General features: G+C 47.0%; 1 protein-coding gene across 3 annotated transcripts in view; it reads right to left on the reverse strand.

Annotated features, from left to right (window-relative positions):
• TOP2B (DNA topoisomerase II beta) overlaps positions 1 to 4,965 on the reverse strand; it is a 94,155-nt gene extending 89,190 nt beyond the window's left edge. The window contains exon 1 of one of the 3 annotated variants that reach the window (XM_089332317.1): positions 4,849 to 4,965. The gene's annotated coding sequence lies outside the window, so the exon portion shown is untranslated. Of the gene's footprint in view, positions 1 to 4,832 lie in introns of all 3 variants that reach the window. The other 2 variants (XM_089332319.1, XM_089332318.1) reach the window with 2 other exon arrangements.
• Between the last annotated feature and the right edge of the window lie 5,972 nt (positions 4,966 to 10,937).

Consider the following 10,937-nt stretch of genomic DNA (forward strand, 5'->3'; position numbering starts at 1 on the left):
TCTGCCTGCAGGGGCTTACAAGCCCTAACAATCAGGCAAACCGAATCCAAGCCTTCTAATTGCCATGTTGAGGGGAGGCCTTTCTATTTCTCTATTTCTCTATCTCCGGGCATTCCTATTTCTCCCATTTTACTTATGTCTGCCAACATTCCCATTTCTCTCATTTTACTTCTAAACTTTTGTTTCTCTTATCCCTGCGGCTTCCCGGCGCCTCGCCCTGCCGGCAGGCTCCGCCCCGAGGCTATTTCTCGGCGGCTTTCCGGCTGAGCCGCTTCAGCCCGCGTCTCTCTCATCTGCGCGGCTTCCCGGCTTTGCGCGGCTTGGCTTCGCACGCGCTCCGCGGTCTCCACGCCCTTCGCGTCTGCACCACGGCCTCGCGCCAGCCCCGTTCCCTATCTACTTGTGCCCCGCACGCTCTCTCTGCGCACGGCAGCCTCCGCGAGTCACACAGCGTAGCTTACGTGTCCGCCACTAGCATTCAATCTAAGTTCCCCGGGCTAGCCTGGCAAATTCAACCCAGCATACGTCTCCGCCCCACAATTTGGCTTCCCGTCCTTTGCTCCCCGGGCTAATCAGACGGATCCCAATCTGGCTTACGTTTCAGCTTCTGGTTTCAACTTTTCGCCCCCTATTCCCGGGCTAACTTGAGAATCCCAAAGTGGCTTTCGTATCCGCCTCGGCCTGCCCCCCGCGGCTTCAATTTCCCTAACATTTTTCTCTACCCGGTATGTTTCCCCAAACTTTCCTCCAACGATATTCCTCCCTCATTTCTCCTGGCCTCTCCCCACAGTCCGCGTCCGAGTCTGTTTGTTCTAGCTTTCACTTTCGCTTTCGACTTTAGAGATTTCTCCCAGCTTCCCCCCGTAGTCCGTATCCGAGTCTATGCCTAGGCTTTCAATAGCTTCTTCCGGCACCTTTTTTGTCCGGCTTTTCCCTAGGCTGTTTGCTAGTCTCTCTCTCCGATATTTTCCCTAGGCTGTTTGCTAGTCTCTCTCTCCGATATTTTCCCAATTCTTCCCGTTTCTTCCCTCCTAAGTTTGCTATCCGTCCTAGGTTTCCTATCCGAGTCACGGCACCATTATGTCGCTCCCCCTCTTCGTGGAGGAACGACACTGAACCCTGCCTAGGCTTCATATCCGAGTCACGGCACCATTATGTCGCTCCCCCTCTTCGTGGAGGAACGACACAGGACCCTGCGCTGTTCTTTCGTCTGCTCGGCCCTCCCCGGGTTTGCTGCTGGTTCTTCCCGGGTTGGCTACTATCCCTTCCACCTCCGTGGAAGGGCAGTTCCCCCTGGCCACATTCCCCACTTCCGCAGGGGAGCGGCACACCGCCGGCCGGCTCTTCTCGGGGGCTGCACAGGTGTTTCTTCAGCTACATGTTCCCCTTAGATGTTCCTGGTGCATGCCGTCTCTCTCCTCCTTTATAGTCCTCCTCCACCAATCCCAACTCGGCTGCCCACACGCCGAGTACGCTGCTCTCCTCCAATCAGTAGCAAGTCCTACAGTTTATTGGTTGAACTGGAGGCAGCTCTGCGGAAGCTGTTTACTTCTCTCCCAGCGCCATATTGTGGGAGAGCAGATGCATAGAATAAGTCTTAATTCGAGTAACTTAGTCTAGTCCGGGCTGCTCCCCACAGTATGTGTATACTATCGAGTACTACTCAGCTATTAGAAAAGAGAAATTCTGTCTTTTCCAACAATGTATGCAACTGGAAATCATGCTTAGTGAAAAAAGCCAGTCCCAAAAAGATACCGTATCTTTTTCCTGATCTAAGGTAATAGAGTAGCTAAAATGTCATGTATTGGAGAGAAATGGACATTCTGAGATTCAATGATTGTTTACAGACGTGTCTATTTAAGAAACAGCAGGTTTTTTTCTTCATACTATTTATTGACATCTCAATATAGGGTTAACTTTACAACCATGAAGTAAACTACTTTAACAGTGGGAATGGGACAGGGAGGAGGGAGGGTTGGAGCATGAGCAGGAGGGAGGGTAGGTGGGGGTGTCACTGTGTTCCTGTTCTGTACATATGAAACACATGAAGCTTGCACAACTGAAATGAAAAATAAAGAATCTTTCAATTCTGAAGAGACTCCGAGATGTTTTTCTGATAAACTATTACATCTATACTTAAAAATAATGCATCTCTGGAGATATATAGTCCATTATTTAGACATTTATTAATACTATATGTATCCATTATTTATACAGTTACTTGACCGTGTGGTCTCAGAACCCAATTATAATCTTTAGAGTTAAATACATTATTGAAAGTTTTATAAGCAACCTTTGTGACCTTTAATGAATATTTTAATTTTACTGAAAGTTATATGTACTTACATATTACACATGTAAACTGAGTAGCATAGAAATTAACTTTAAAACTACAAAAAAAAAAAAAAAGAATGTTAGGATGTTGTCTACAGCCACACCACCCTGAACACACCCCATCTTGTCAGATCTAGGAAGCTAAGCAGAATCAGAGCTGGTTAGGACTTGGATGCCAGGATGGAACAATTAAATAAAGGCAATAACAAATTATTTTCAGCTTTTCTTGACTTAGAGTTGTAGAAGTGTACTTTAGCAATGTTAGAACTTTCAGTTTATATATTAGGTTATAGTAAAGAAAGCCACGAGTTACGCTTCAAATTTGAACAAGGCTACAAATAGGGAAGGTGGCACCCGAGTAAATCAAGCAGCACCCAAATATTCATTGAACATTAACTACAAAGCTGTCATTGTAAGGGCACAAGAAAAAGAAGACAAGTGTAAAACATTGTCCTTGGCTCCAAGGATATTATAAATATGGAAATCAAGACTTTAATAATACATGAGAAATCATTTATTCATTCAACAAACATTTGCTGAGTACCTGCTAAGCCGAAGACTTCTGCATATGAAAGTTTTTGTATGTTTATTATCTATTCTTGATGTCTTTCTGTGTTGTCTAAAATATTTTAATACAAGTGATTGTAAGTAGTAGTTTTCTGGTTTAGTGTTAACTAATTACTAATATTATACCTTTCAGGTTTTAGAGAATAGATATAACATGCAAGATAGAATCAAAATGAACACAAAATGAAAATTATGCCTTCAATTGGTTGTAAAGTGAAAAAATGTAGTCATTCCTTTGGCTTTGAATTACTTGCATTTACCTTTTTTTAAGGATGCCTGTAGTTATAATTATTTCACTTACTCTGGTTCTTAGTGAACACATGCCTGGTGCTATTTCATGAGTTTTGCATGCCTTGGCATCTGGATAGATCAGGAGAAGACAGTCCACCTTGTGCCTCTTTGTGGTCCCATCAGGCAGCACCACTTCATAAAGATCCTTAACGGTGGTGCATTCCAACGTAAAACACTCTTGTTACTAGCACAGTATGATTGAGTAGGTACAATGCTGAGACTGTGGGATTGTCACGTTATTTCAGTCTTTGATAAAAACAGCTTTGTTTCTAAGAATGTTGGGTGATACCTTATTCACAAGCTCTGGAGGGGTGGGGTGTTCGACCTAGTAGTGAAGACATTGCATGGGATGCCTGCACCCTATATTGGAGTGCCTGGTTTGAATCCAAGCTCCACTCCCAATTCTAGTTTCCTGCTAATGTACACCCAGAAAGGCCACAAGTGGATGGCTCTTGTGGCTGGGTCCCTACTACCTATGTGAGAGACCTGGATTGAGCTCTTAGCTCCCAGCTGCCTCTTGAGAACATTGGGGGAGTGAACTAGTAAATGGGGTCTTATTCTGTCTACCTCTCAAAATAAAAAAAAAATCATTTAGGGGCTGGTGCTGTGGTGTAGCAGATAAGGCTGCTGCCTTTGGTGCCAGCATCCCATATGGGCACTGGTTCAAGTCCCAGCTGCTCCACTTCTGATCCAGCTCTCTACTGTGACCTGGGAAAGCAGAAGAAGATGGTCCAAGTTCTTGGGCCCCTGCACCCACGTGGGAGATCTGGAGGAGGCCCTTAGCACCTGGCTTCAGATCGGCCCAGCTCCAGCCATTGCGGCCATTTGGGGAGTGAACCAGTAGATGGAAGTCTTTCTCTAACTCTGCCTTTAGATAAATAAATAAATCTTTAAAAAATCTTTAAAAAGGAAAATAAACTGAAATAGTGGTATTATACTGTTTCACTGAGGATAATAGTAACATTTTTTCCTGATAAATGATTATATTGAGAAGCAAAATACTTGTCCAGAAGAAAAGCATTTTAAATATGTTCATCAGCCACACTCCTTGAAATTTATGACTGTAAAAATATTAACCCCAAAGTAAAATCCCGGCCTAAGGGTCAGCATTGTGGCAGCGGATTAAGCTGCTGCCTTTGATGTGACGCCAGCATCCCGCATGAACAACCAGTTCAAGTCTCAACTGCTCCACTTCCAATTCAGTCCCCTCCTAATGAGTTTGGGAAAGCGGTGGAAGATAGCCCAAGTGCTTGAGCCCCTGCCACCCTCATGCAATACTCAGACCAAATTCCTGGCTCAAGCCTGGCCCAGACCCCAGGCCATTGCTGCCCTTTGGGGAATGAACCAGTGGATACAGATCTCCCTCTCTCTATAACTCTGCATTTTAATTCAATAAATAAATCTTTTAAAAATAATCTCTGCACAGTAGAAAATTTAAGTTGAGGGCAAAAAAGGAGGCATTTAATGATACAGTGAGAGCATAGGAAAAATTTTAACAGACTCAGGTTACCTTGTATGTTTAGGGAGAATGTGAAGTGACTGTGGGTGGTATATTTCCTTTGCTGTTCTGTGCATACCAATCTCTAACTCCATCATTAAAAGCTATACCAGTGGCCTCTGGCCCGTCTTGTGGAGCATACCTGACACTGCACGTACGTTCAGTTCTGTGACTGCTGCAGCTTCAGCCCATCGCAGAGCCTGCTCCCATCTTCCCCCATGACGCCTACAGGCCCGGCTTCCTTCGGCTGCTCTTTTCAACCCCCTCACCTCCCCTTTCCCCATTTCCTTCTATAGAACCCACCTGGCACATTCAAGCCAGCTCCACCTGACCCAGGCTGCAGAGTGCAGCTGGGGAAAATGGCAACAAAACAAAACAAAACAAAACAAAACCCTTAAGCAGCATCAGCATCACCTGGGAGCTTGTAGGCCCTGCAGACTCACCACCTGCCCTAGGCCCTCGGAAGCAGAATCTGCATTTCAGCTGGAGCCTCAGGATCCCCAGGTGAGCCCTGCGCACATTAGCATTGACAGGAAACACCGGTGGTGCTACAAGGCTCACCTTATCTTGGCACTTCGGGACATCCTAGGCAGACCCATCTCCCCCAAACGCCACCCAGCCACGCATTATCCTGTCCCCAATTTCCAGCTTGATCCTGTCTTGGACACAAGGCCTCAAGCAAATTCTCCCTTTATCCCGCCCCCTCCCTCTTCCCCTTCCTCTCTGAGGATTTGCCTTCCAAATACATTTTTTTAAAAGGTGATTCTGGGGCTGACGTTGGGACATGCCGGGTAAAGCCGCCGCCTGTGATGTCTGCATCCCGTGTGGACACAGTTTGTGTCAAAGCTGCTCCGCTTCCAATCCAGCTCCGTGCTAATGTCCTGGGAAAAGCCGTGGCAGATGGCCCAAGTGCTTGGGTTCCTTCTAGCCACGTCCACGACTCAGGTGAATCTCCTGGCTACTGCCTTTTGAGGCCATGTGAGGAGTGTACCAGCAGATGGACGATCTCTCTCCCTCTCTCTCTCCCTCTCTCTCTCTCTCTCCCTCTCTCTCTCTCTCTCTCTCTCTCTGTGTGTGTGTGTGTGCGTAGCTCTGATTTTCAAATAAATCTTTTTATTAAAGGCGATTCCCCCATGGACTGTGCTTTCTCCCTCTGTGCTCTCAATCCTCCCTCCACCTAGGAGATCTGTCCATAGACAAATTTAATCTGCTGGTTTCCTTTAAATGTGCTTCTGTGGCTGCCTCAGTTAACTCCTTCCTTTCACCTGTAGCTTCCACCGTCATCCTCCCGTCTCAACAACACTGACCACTGATGCAGGGCGCCAGTCTCTCCCTGCAGCGTTTGACATTGTCATTCTCTCACTGACTGCAATTGGCTTTCGGGATAGCACTTGCCCTGATTGTATCTATTTGTGCTTTCCTGCCACTCCTAAGTCTCCTCCAGGAATCCGGTTCTTCCACCTGCCCCTCAAGGCTGGTGCTCCCAAGGATGCATCCTCGGCCTTTTGGCCTCCCCCCTCCTCACCCCTCCCCTCGTGACCTCACCCCTGTCACACCGTGGACTGATGATAACCAGTGTGGAGCTCTGCCCTCTTGGAGGCACCGGGACTTAAACTGCTTGTGTGTGGTTCCACATAGGTGTAACTGACCCAAGCCCAATTCTGCATGTCCTGAACTGGTTTTATTGTCTATCCATTTGGTGACCGCTTATTGAGCACCTCCATGAGTCAATTCTTGGTGCTGGGGATACAGGAATAATGAAGCATAAGCCTCCCACCTTCATCTTCTGAAACTTACAGAAGGAGGCTTATAGAACACTGTATAACACTTAGAGAGCAGGTGCTTACAAGGGTGAAAGAAAAGTGCAGATAGGTAAAGGAGAGAGAGGGCTGGCAGGGGCCGAGAGAGGAGGAAGGTGTGGTGCTTCCTTTGTGGTAGTCAGGAAAGGGCTCTTTGGTAAACTAGCTTTTGAGCAGGGACCCAACAGAGTGCGGCAGTGAGCCGTGGCCAGGGAGGACCCAGAATGAGGAAGCAGCAAGGGTAAGAGGCCTGAGGCAGGAGTGTTCGGGTGCCATCCCCAAACAAGAAGGCGAGAGCATGTGGAGTAGAGAGATCCTGGCCAGAGGCTTGTTTCTGGAGGCAGTGGGGCCAGGTGGTAGAGGGTCCAGTGGGCAGTGGCAAGGACTTCGCTTTTACATGTAGTGCCACGGGAGCCACTTGAGTTCTGAGCGGGAGAGGAGCGTGTTCGGACTTGATGCAATCCACCCAAACTCCACCCTCTTCGCCAGCCAGTTTCTCCCTGTCGTCTCTGTCTCAGCAAAAGCTCCCTCCATCCTCTGTGCCTTACAACTCCCATTCTCTCTCTGAAGGTTCAAAAATCCTCAAGACCACACTCTAGTTTTAAGTACACCATTATGCTGTATAAGGGGCCCCGCTTGCTAACAGCTCTCAGTCTAAAATGCTGTAACTGTAGCCTTTCAATCAACTTTCTAAATCCAATAAGTAATAAAAGTACTTCAAAGTTCAGGACTGTTTTTAGAAAAAGAAAATACAGGAATTATCCTAGAACAACAGAGATCTTAAAATTAGATTGCTGGTCTTGTGGTGCCGGGAATACATTCTTATCACAAAGCAGTGAATTTCCAGAGCGTTAGAGATCCGTGAGGACTTTGTCATGATGCATGAGAACAGAAAACAGAAGCTGGGCCAATGAACTGACCCAGTTCAGAGCATACAACTCCTAGAAACGTACACACACTCCAGGCTTGCTGCTTTTTCCACTTTAGCGTATTCCTGATGGAAAGCCAAACTTCAGCAGGTGCGCCTTTGCTTCTTGACAACCTTTGTGGCCGAAGGAAAATCCAAATGGTCATGTTCCTCCTTAGGGAGAATGCAAGCCGAGTTAATCGCAGAGGCGAGGGCGAGGCAAGTTTAAAAACCCTTGGATCCCAACCCAGAGAAGTCTAAGCAGTGATCGTGGTCAGAGCCAAGGCACACCAAGGAACCTGCCCTACAACCTGAAGCCTTCTCCAGCAGCTCAGTGCTTCGGGCAAGGTTTCGTCACACCTAATCCTGTAGCTCTTTCCTGGCTGAAGCGTATGGTATGTTTCCTATTCCATATGCTGTTTCTTTTATATCTGCTCCAAAGGAAATCAATGATCCAGTTTGTGGCCCCCTTTTCAAAAAGAATACATTCTTGCTTTAAATACAAATGAGATACTGGGTGGAATGGAAGCCAGTGAACCGAAGCTTAGGAGTGTCCATGTTCCTGGGAGACTGGTTATACAGGGCATTTAAAAAATATCCCAGCACATGTATGTATAAAAAATCCAGCACACCCAGGCATTATTTATCTAAATAACTCTTCTTATCCCAGGCCCTATCTGGCATCATTAATGATGCCTAATAAGTGAATGAACATGTCCTGTCCTGAAACCCTGCACTTCCACAATGACTTAGATTATAAGTTACACATGAAAGCAGGACGGTGGCAGCCTGAAACTTTCAATGCACGAGGCTCTAATTAGATTCGGATGAGAGAAAGAGGCAAAGAACTTCATGTTCTTGGCTTTTGATTTTGCATGTGTGTGTATATGTGTGTGTGTTCTCCCTCTAATGACCTTAGGGAGATAGGTATTCAAATCCCAGCGTGGAGCAGGTGATTTTGTTCTGGGCCATGTCAGTGAGTGCTGACAAAATGGAGGGAGACTCAGGACAGAAGGCTGGGCTGCGGATAGAAGCTACACATGCCAGCAAACCTCTGTGAGGTGAAGCCATGAGGGTGCATGTACCGGCCCAGGAAGAGCGTGTGGAGTGGGGAGAGGCAGTAGGGCAGCAGGACAAACAGCATGTTGTGCAGGAGAAAACGGGCCCGTTGAGGGATGGGGAATGATTGAGTGAGGTAGACGGCGAAATGACGCAGCCAGCCTCTACGCTGAGTAAGAAAGGAAACACTGCCAGCAATAAATTGAGAGGCTTAGAGGAAAGAAAGAAGTTAAAGGATTGGTTGTAGCGACATTTACCAGCTGAGTAACCTTGAATCTGTCTCTTAACCTCTCCTCTTGAAATTCATGCATCCCATGGGCAACTGTACCAGGGGTCTAGCCACTGTCCGTTAACATGACAATAAACCATCTGATAGACATGTTAGGAGGATGCCTCAAATGTGCTCTCTTCACCCAGACAAATAATTCTCTTCAAGAACCAATGTCAAGCCATTTAAAAAGAATGAGAGAGAGCCCGGCACTGTGGTGCACCGGGTTAACACCCTGGCCTGAAGCGCTGGCGTCCCATATGGGCACTGGTTCTGGTCCCAGCTGCTCCTCTTCTGATCCAGCTCTGTGCTGTGGCCTGGGAAAGCAGTGGAGGAAGGCCCAAGTCCTTGGGCCCCTGTACCCATGTGGGAGATCTGGAAGAAGCTCCTGGCTCCTGGCTTTGGATCAGCACAGCTCCAGCCATTGCAGCCATCTGGGGAGTGAACCATCAGACAGAAGACCTCTCTTTCTGTCTCTACCTCTCTCTGTAACTCTGTCTTTCAAATAAATAAAATAAATCTGTAAAAAAAAAGAATGTGAGAAAGAAGAGGGTAGAAGATACTCTAGAATATGGGTACACTACTTCCCCCATGACAACATATATTATACACAACTACAGCCAATTTCGCTGGACTCACAACCATCAAGGTGCATGGCTCTATTTATAACACAAACCCAGGAGTTGCAAGATACACATTTCTGGCAGCTGCAGTAAGCAGAGAGGCCCCTACTCCCATAAACCGCGCATTCTTTTTCCAGCTGCGTGCCAGGCCAACAATGCCTGAACTATACTACTCCCTCAGGACAAGCAGGAATGTGCAAACAGAACAGAGCTGAAATCTATTAAGATGCATATCCATAGGAGTTTTCATGAGGCTAACAAAGGACATTAGACAAACTAAGAGTGACTGTAGCACAACCCCCAATCCTTAACTTACTTACAGGTTGAATCCAAGTGCGTGAGTTAATTGGAATCCCCCTTTTTGGGGAAGAGAAAGCAGTTCAACAAAGCTATTAGCCATTTGGATATTGGAAGAGAAACCCAGTATATATTATGCTTTGGGGAAAAGTCATAAAACCTGTTTCTGATCTGAATCATTAAAACCCCAAAACCTTGTTTTATTTAATCCTGGACTCTGTTCTTAAAATACTGTGAACACTGCAAAAGGGGAAAAAAGGTAAAGCACATTTCCTGCTCCTAGAAAAGCTGAAACATGTATCCTAGGTGTGTTGTCTGTGTGTTGTTTCAACTTTGTGCTGCAAGTTTTAAGAACTGGAATGCAAAGGTCCTTTTAAAAAAAAAACTTTTAAAACATTTACAAAACTTTTTATAGGAGCACAACAGCCATAAAATGTCACTGGATTTTAGAAAATAAGATACATTAACTTCTGGTGCTTTGAGAAGTACCAGATTGACAGCTGAAGTGTCAGTGGGCACTGTTTATTCTAAGTTCCGACAACTACAGCTATATGCAGTTAGCAAACAGAATACCCACACATGAAAGAGTGGAGCAGACTTTGGGAGGAATCCCGGTGCCACTCTGCCTTGGTGTAGGACAAAATCTCTCTGGAGCCAGGATCTTCTGGGACGCTTGTGCATGGGTCAAGGGAGAGGGCACCTGGAGCCCCCACCCAAGACGCTTCTTACTGAATGCCTTGTAATTGGCATGCTTGGGACACAGGTTCTGCACAGCTCACCTTTCTTCCATTCTTCTTAAAGTTTCTATTTATTTACTTATTTGATAGGCGGAGCGACAGAGAGAAGGCAGATATATATAGAGAGAATTTCCATCTACTAGCTCATTTCCCAAACGCCCCACAATGGCTGAGGCTGTAGGGCTGGGTGAAACTGAAAACTGGAAGCCCAATCCAGGTTTCCCACACGGGGGGCAGGAGCCCTGTCACCCCAGCCATCACTGCTGCTTCCCAGGGTTTGCAGTAAAGGAAGCTGGAGGCCGGCGCCGCGGCTCACTAGGCTAATCCTCCGCCTTGCGGCGCCGGCACACCGGGTTCTAGTCCCGGTCGGGGCGCCGGATTCTGTCCCGGTTGCCCCTCTTCCAGGCCAGCTCTCTGCTGTGGCCAGGGAGTGCAGTGGAGGATGGCCCCTGCACCCCATGGGAGACCAGGAGGCACCTGGCTCCTGCTATCGGATCAGCGCAGTGCGCCGGCCACAGCGCGCCAGCCGCGGCGGCCATTGGAGGGTGAACCAACGG

This window comes from Oryctolagus cuniculus, chromosome 4 (genome assembly GCF_051225735.1).
Source record: "Oryctolagus cuniculus isolate XC-2025 breed Fujian yellow rabbit chromosome 4, ASM5122573v1, whole genome shotgun sequence".
In the NCBI taxonomy this organism is placed as follows: Eukaryota; Metazoa; Chordata; class Mammalia; order Lagomorpha; family Leporidae; genus Oryctolagus; species Oryctolagus cuniculus.